The sequence below is a fragment of the Triticum aestivum genome, chromosome 1A (genome assembly GCF_018294505.1).
Source record: "Triticum aestivum cultivar Chinese Spring chromosome 1A, IWGSC CS RefSeq v2.1, whole genome shotgun sequence".
NCBI classification, from domain to species: domain Eukaryota; kingdom Viridiplantae; phylum Streptophyta; class Magnoliopsida; order Poales; family Poaceae; genus Triticum; species Triticum aestivum.
In genome coordinates this window covers 566231035-566237034 of record NC_057794.1, presented here as the reverse complement: position 1 = coordinate 566237034, position 6000 = coordinate 566231035, and positions in this window count along the sequence as shown.

Sequence of the window (6000 nt, the reverse complement as noted above, 5' to 3'; positions counted from 1 at the left end):
GGCGCGGCGGTTGAATTGCATGCGCTCAAGTTTATACTACTCGTTCTTCATTGCAACCCAGCTAAGCTATGGCTTCCTTCTCGTTAATTTCTCGACCTAGCTTGGCACTTCGGCCACGCTCTGACTTGCAACGCTGGGAATCGCCAACTGCCAGCCCGTGTCAGCCGTGACACCATGAGTTCGCCCGGCCGATCGTCTCAGACGTATATAAACCCTGCGCAGCGCGCAGGGTTCGTCTCGATCACAGGGAGAATTAATTCAGAGATTATTGTTATTCGGCAGCGGAGGACTAGCCATGGCGATCGGAGCGCCGGGGTCGTCGCAGCAGCCGCGCGACACAAGCAACATCCTGGAGAACGTGTGGGCGACCATCATGACCGAGGCGCCGACAGGGTGCACGCCGATGCCCGCGTCGTCGTCGACGGCGTCCACGTCTTTGGTGGATCAGGCCGGCGCGGAGATCCTGCAGCGGCTGCCGAGCCTCGGGAGGTGGATCTCCATGGGCGCCGACGAGTGGGACGAGCTGCTCAGCGTGGCGGACGCTGCCACACCGCCCATCGCTGAGCAGCCGCCGCTCGCAGTGGCCTCGCCTCGAGGAGAAGGGCAGCAGCAGAGTGCCGTGCTCGGCAAGGTAGCGTTGCCCAAGAGCTACAGGGGGGTGCGGCGGCGGCCGTGGGGCAAGTTCGCTGCGGAGATCAGGGACACGCGGAGGCGGGGCGCGCGGGTGTGGCTGGGCACGTTCGCCACGGCGGACGAGGCCGCGCTCGCCTACGACGTGGCGGCGCTGCGCATGCGCGGCCCGCGCGCGCATCTCAACTTCCCGATCGAGAAGGTGCAGCGCCGCCTCGACCTGGAGCGCGACAACGGTCAGTTCCTGGACGCCGGCGACCATTCCACGGGCCGCGCGCGCAGAAAGAGGATGAGGAGGAGCGGTGCTACCGCCACGGATCATGCAAGAACCGTCGACGCTGACCTCACGGCGGTGTATGGAAATGGAAGCTCCGATCAGATGGTGTCATTCGCCAGCTCGAGGAGGGATCACGGGACGCCAACGGTGCAAGATCGGCGCGTCATGAGCGCTGATGTCGGGGGAGCTGTGAATCGAGTGATCGAGGTTGAGGAGATTGGCAGCGAGTATTGGGACTATCTGTTCCCGCCTCTGGTATAGGGATCGTTATATGATGGTGGTGATGATCAAGTAGCTTTATTTTTGCGGGGAGTGATGATCAAGTAGTTAATTAGGTGTGGTTATGATAATTTGGGTATGGATGATAGGAGAAGAGCAAGTTAGTTACAGTGATCTCCTGCTGATTTAATTGCAGTTTCAGTAACTTGTATGCACTAAAGATACGATTGATTGTAAAGTGTACTTGATTAGCAGATTAGCATATGTTTATGCAATCAGTTTAGCTTTATGTCAGTCGCCTGAAAATGGCAGTCGATTTTTGGTGGGAAGGAAACAGGAGGTACGCGGAGCACCGAGGTCGGTTCACCAGAACAGGGGAACGATGATGCGTAGTCAGGATAGAAACAGTTTGGGCTATCCCCAACGAACCATCTAGACCATGGGCGGGGGCTATATCGACATAAACGCCGATAACCCAGGGAACATAACATGGTTCAGAGCATCATCATCCTGGGAAGCCCACATGTCGGATCTCCAGTATGATGTTAAGATCACGAAACATATCTAGGTTTACTAAACCCCTATCTCTGAGGCAGTTACAAGCATTTAGGCACAATCTCAACTTAGACAGTTGTGATTGAGGGGGAGTGTTAAACAATGTATATGTTTAGATATGTATAGGAGATGTGTGCGTGTGTTTGAGCTGTTGTAATCTTGTTAGGCTGAAGAGATAAACCCTAGGTCATTAGTTGACTTGGAGATCAATCCTTCTCCTAACTAACTTGTAATTCTCCTGGCTATTGTGCCCATATAACACGCATGCGTCCCTGCATAACGCATACGCTTAAGCCTCGCTATTTTCACATGGTATACAGAGCAAGGTCCTTCCAATACATCTAGGTTATGTCGTCTTCCTCCTCCTCTGTCGCCATGGCCGCACCCTCCATCGCCACGCTCTGCCATACCATCTCAAAGAAGTTAACTCGTGAGAACTTCCTGGTTTGGAAAGCCCAAATCATACCGCACATCAAGGCCGCTGGGATGATGGGCTACCTTGATGGAACGATCAAGGAGCCTATCGCCGTCCTCATCTCCGAGAAGGAGGTCGCCGAGAAGAAGGAGATTACCTCCACGCCAAACCCGGAGCACGCCATCTGGGTTACCCAGGACCAACAGGTGCTCACATTCCTGATCGCATCTCTTTCTCGTGAGGTTTTGATGCAAGTCTCGACCTACACTACTGCTGCTAGCCTCTAGGAAGCGCTGGTCCAGAGTTTTTCATCGCAGTCCAGGGCGCGCAAGATTCAGCTCCGCTCGGTGATCGGGAATGCACACAAGGGCGATCTCTCTGCTGCCGCCTACTTCACCAAGATGAAGGGGCTGGCGGATGAGCTCACTGCCGTTGGGAAGCCACTCGAGGAGGATGACATCGTCTCGCATATCCTCGAAGGTCTTCTGCACGAGCCTGAGTACAGCGGGTTCGTCTCTGCCCTCTCCACCCGCGCCTTCACCGATCAGCAGATCGGACTCAGCGAGTTGTTCTCGCTTTTGCTTGCGGCTGAGGCCCGCATCACTGCCCAGAACGCGGCCTACTCTGCCCAGCACTCCGCCAACCTTGCTGCAAAGGGCAGGGGTCGCGGTGGCTACGACCGTCCTGGTAGCAGCCACGACGGTGGCAATGAAGGAAATATGCCCTAGAGGCAATAATAAAGCTATTATTTATTTCCTTATCTCATGATAAATGTTTATTATTCATGCTAGAATTGTATTAACCGGAAACATAATACATGTGTGAATACATAGACAAACATAGTGTCACTAGTATGCCTCTACTTGACTAGCTCGTTGATCGAAGATGGTTATGTTTCCTAACTATAGACATGAGTTGTCATTTGATTAACGGGATCACATCATTAGGAGAATGATGTGATTGACTTGACCCATTTTGTTAGCTTAGCACTTGATCGTTTAGTTTGTTGCTATTGCTTTCTTCATGACTTATACATGTTTCTATGACTATGAGATTATGCAACTTCCGTTTACCGGAGGAACACTTTGTGTGCCACCAAACGTCACAACGTAACTGGGTGATTATAAAGGTGCTCTACAGGTGTCTCCGAAGGTACTTGTTGGGTTGGCGTATTTCGAGATTAGGATTTGTCACTCCGATTGTCGGAGAGGTATCTCTGGGCCCTCTCGGTAATGCACATCACTTAAGCCTTGCAAGCATTGCAACTAATGAGTTAGTTGCAGGATGATGTATTACGGAATGAGTAAAGAGACTTGCCGGTAACGAGATTGAACTAGGCATTGAGATACCGACGATCGAATCTCGGGCAAGTAACATACCGATGACAAAGGGAACAACGTATGTTGTTATGCGGTCTGACCGATAAAGATCTTCGTAGAATATGTGGGAGCCAATATGAGCATCCAGGTTCCGCTATTGGTTATTGACCGGAGACGTGTCTCGGTCATGTCTACATTGTTCTCGAACCCGTAGGGTCCGCACGCTTAACGTTACGATGACAGTTTCATTATGAGTTTATATATTTTGATGTACCGAAGGTTGTTCGGAGTCCCGGATATGATCACGGACATGATGAGGAGTCTCGAAATGGTCGAGACATAAAGATCGATATATTGGACGGCTATATTCGGACACCGGAAGTGTTTCAGGTGATTTCGGAGAAAACCGGAGTGCCGGAAGGGTTACCGGAACCCCCCGGGGAAGTATTGGGCCTTAGTGGGCCTGAGGGGAGAGAGAGGGCAACAGCCCAGGAGGTGGCACGCCCCCTCCCATGGAGAGTCCGAATTGGACTAGGGGAGGGGGGCGCGGTCCCTCTTTCCCTCTCCCTCTCCCTCTCTTTCCTTCCCCCTTCCCTCTTCCTAGTTGGACTAGGAAAGGGGAGTCCAACTCCTACTAGGAGGAGGACTCCCCCCTCCTTGGCGCGCCTCAAGGGCCGGCCGGTCTCCTCCCCTTGCTCCTTTATATACAGGGGCAGGGGGCACCTCTAGACACACAAGTTGATCTTTGTGATCGTTCTCTTAGCCGTGTGCGGTGCCCCCTCCACCATAATCCTCGATAATATTGTAGCGGTGCTTAGGCGAAGCCCTGCGACGGTAGAACATCAAGATCGTCACCACTCCGTCATGCTGAAGGAACTCTTCCCCGACACTTTGCTGGATCAAGGTCCGGGGATCGTCATCGAGCTGAACGTGTGCTAGAACTCGGAGGTGCCGTAGTTTCGGTGCTTGATCGGTCGGGCCGTGAAGACGTATGACTACATCAACCGCGTTGTGCTAACACTTCCACTTCCGGCCTACAAGGATACGTAGACAACACTCTCCCCTCTCGTTGCTATGCATCACCATGATCTTGCGTGTGCGTAGGATTTTTTTTGAAATTACTACGTTCCCCAACAGTGGCATCCGAGCCTGGTTTTATGCGTTGATGTTGTGCACGAGTAGAACACAAGTGAGTTGTGGGTGATATAAGTCATACTGCTTACCAGCATGTCATACTTTGGTTCAGCGGTATTGTTGGATGAAGCGGCCTGGACCGACATTACGCGTACGCTTACGCGAGACTGGTTCTACCGACGTGCTTTGCACACAGGTGGCTGGCGGGTGTCAGTTTCTCCAACTTTAGTTGAACCGAGTGTGGCTATGCCTGGTCCTTGCGAAGGTTAAAACAGCACCAACTTGACAAACTATCGTTGTGGTTTTGATGCGTAGGTAAGAACGGTTCTTGCTAAGCCCGTAGCAGCCACGTAAAATTTGCAACAACAAAGTAGAGGATGTCTAACTTGTTTTTGCAGGGCATGTTGTGATGTGATATGGTCAAGACATGATGCTAAATTTTATTGTATGAGATGATCATGTTTTGTAACCGAGTTATCGGCAACTGGCATGAGCCATATGGTTGTCGCTTTATTGTATGCAATGCAATTGCGCTGTAATGCTTTACTTTATCACTAAGCGGTAGCGATAGTCGTGGAAGCATAAGATTCGCGAGATAACAACGATGCTACGATGGAGATCAAGGTGTCACGCCGGTGACGATGGTGATCATGACGGTAATTCGGAGATGGAGACACAAGTACAAGATGATGATGGCCATATCATATCACTTATATTGATTGCATGTGATGTTTATCTTTTATGCATCTTATCTTGCTTTGATTGACGGTAGCATTATAAGATGACCCCTCACTAAAATTATCAAAGTATAAGTGTTCTCCCTGAGTATGCACCATTGCAAAAAGTTCTTCGTGCTGAGACACCACGTGATGATTGGGTGTGATAGGCTCTACGTTCAAATACAACGGGTGCAAAACAGTTGCACACGCGGAATACTCAGGTTAAACTTGACGAGCCTAGCATATAACAGATATGGCCTCGGAACACGGAGACCGAAAGATCGAGCGTGAATCATATAGTAGATATGATCAACATAGTGATGTTCACCATTGAAACTACTCCATCTCACATGATGATCGGACATGGTTTAGTTGATTTGGATCACGTGATCACTTAGAGGATTAGAGGGATGTCTATCTAAGTGGGAGTTCTTAAGTAATATGATTAATTGAACTTTAATTTATCATGAACTTAGTCCAGGTAGTTTTAGCATATGTATGTTGTAGATCAATAGCTCGTGTTTAGCTCCCCTGTTTTATTTTTGATATGTTCCTAGAGAAAACTAAGTTGAAAGATGTTAGTAGCAATGATGCGGATTGGATCCGTGATCTGAGGTTTATCCTCATTGCTGCACAGAAGAATTATGTCTTTGATGCACCGCTAGGTGACAAACCTATTGCAGGAGCATATGCAGATGTTATGAACATTTGGCTAGCTCAATATGATGACTA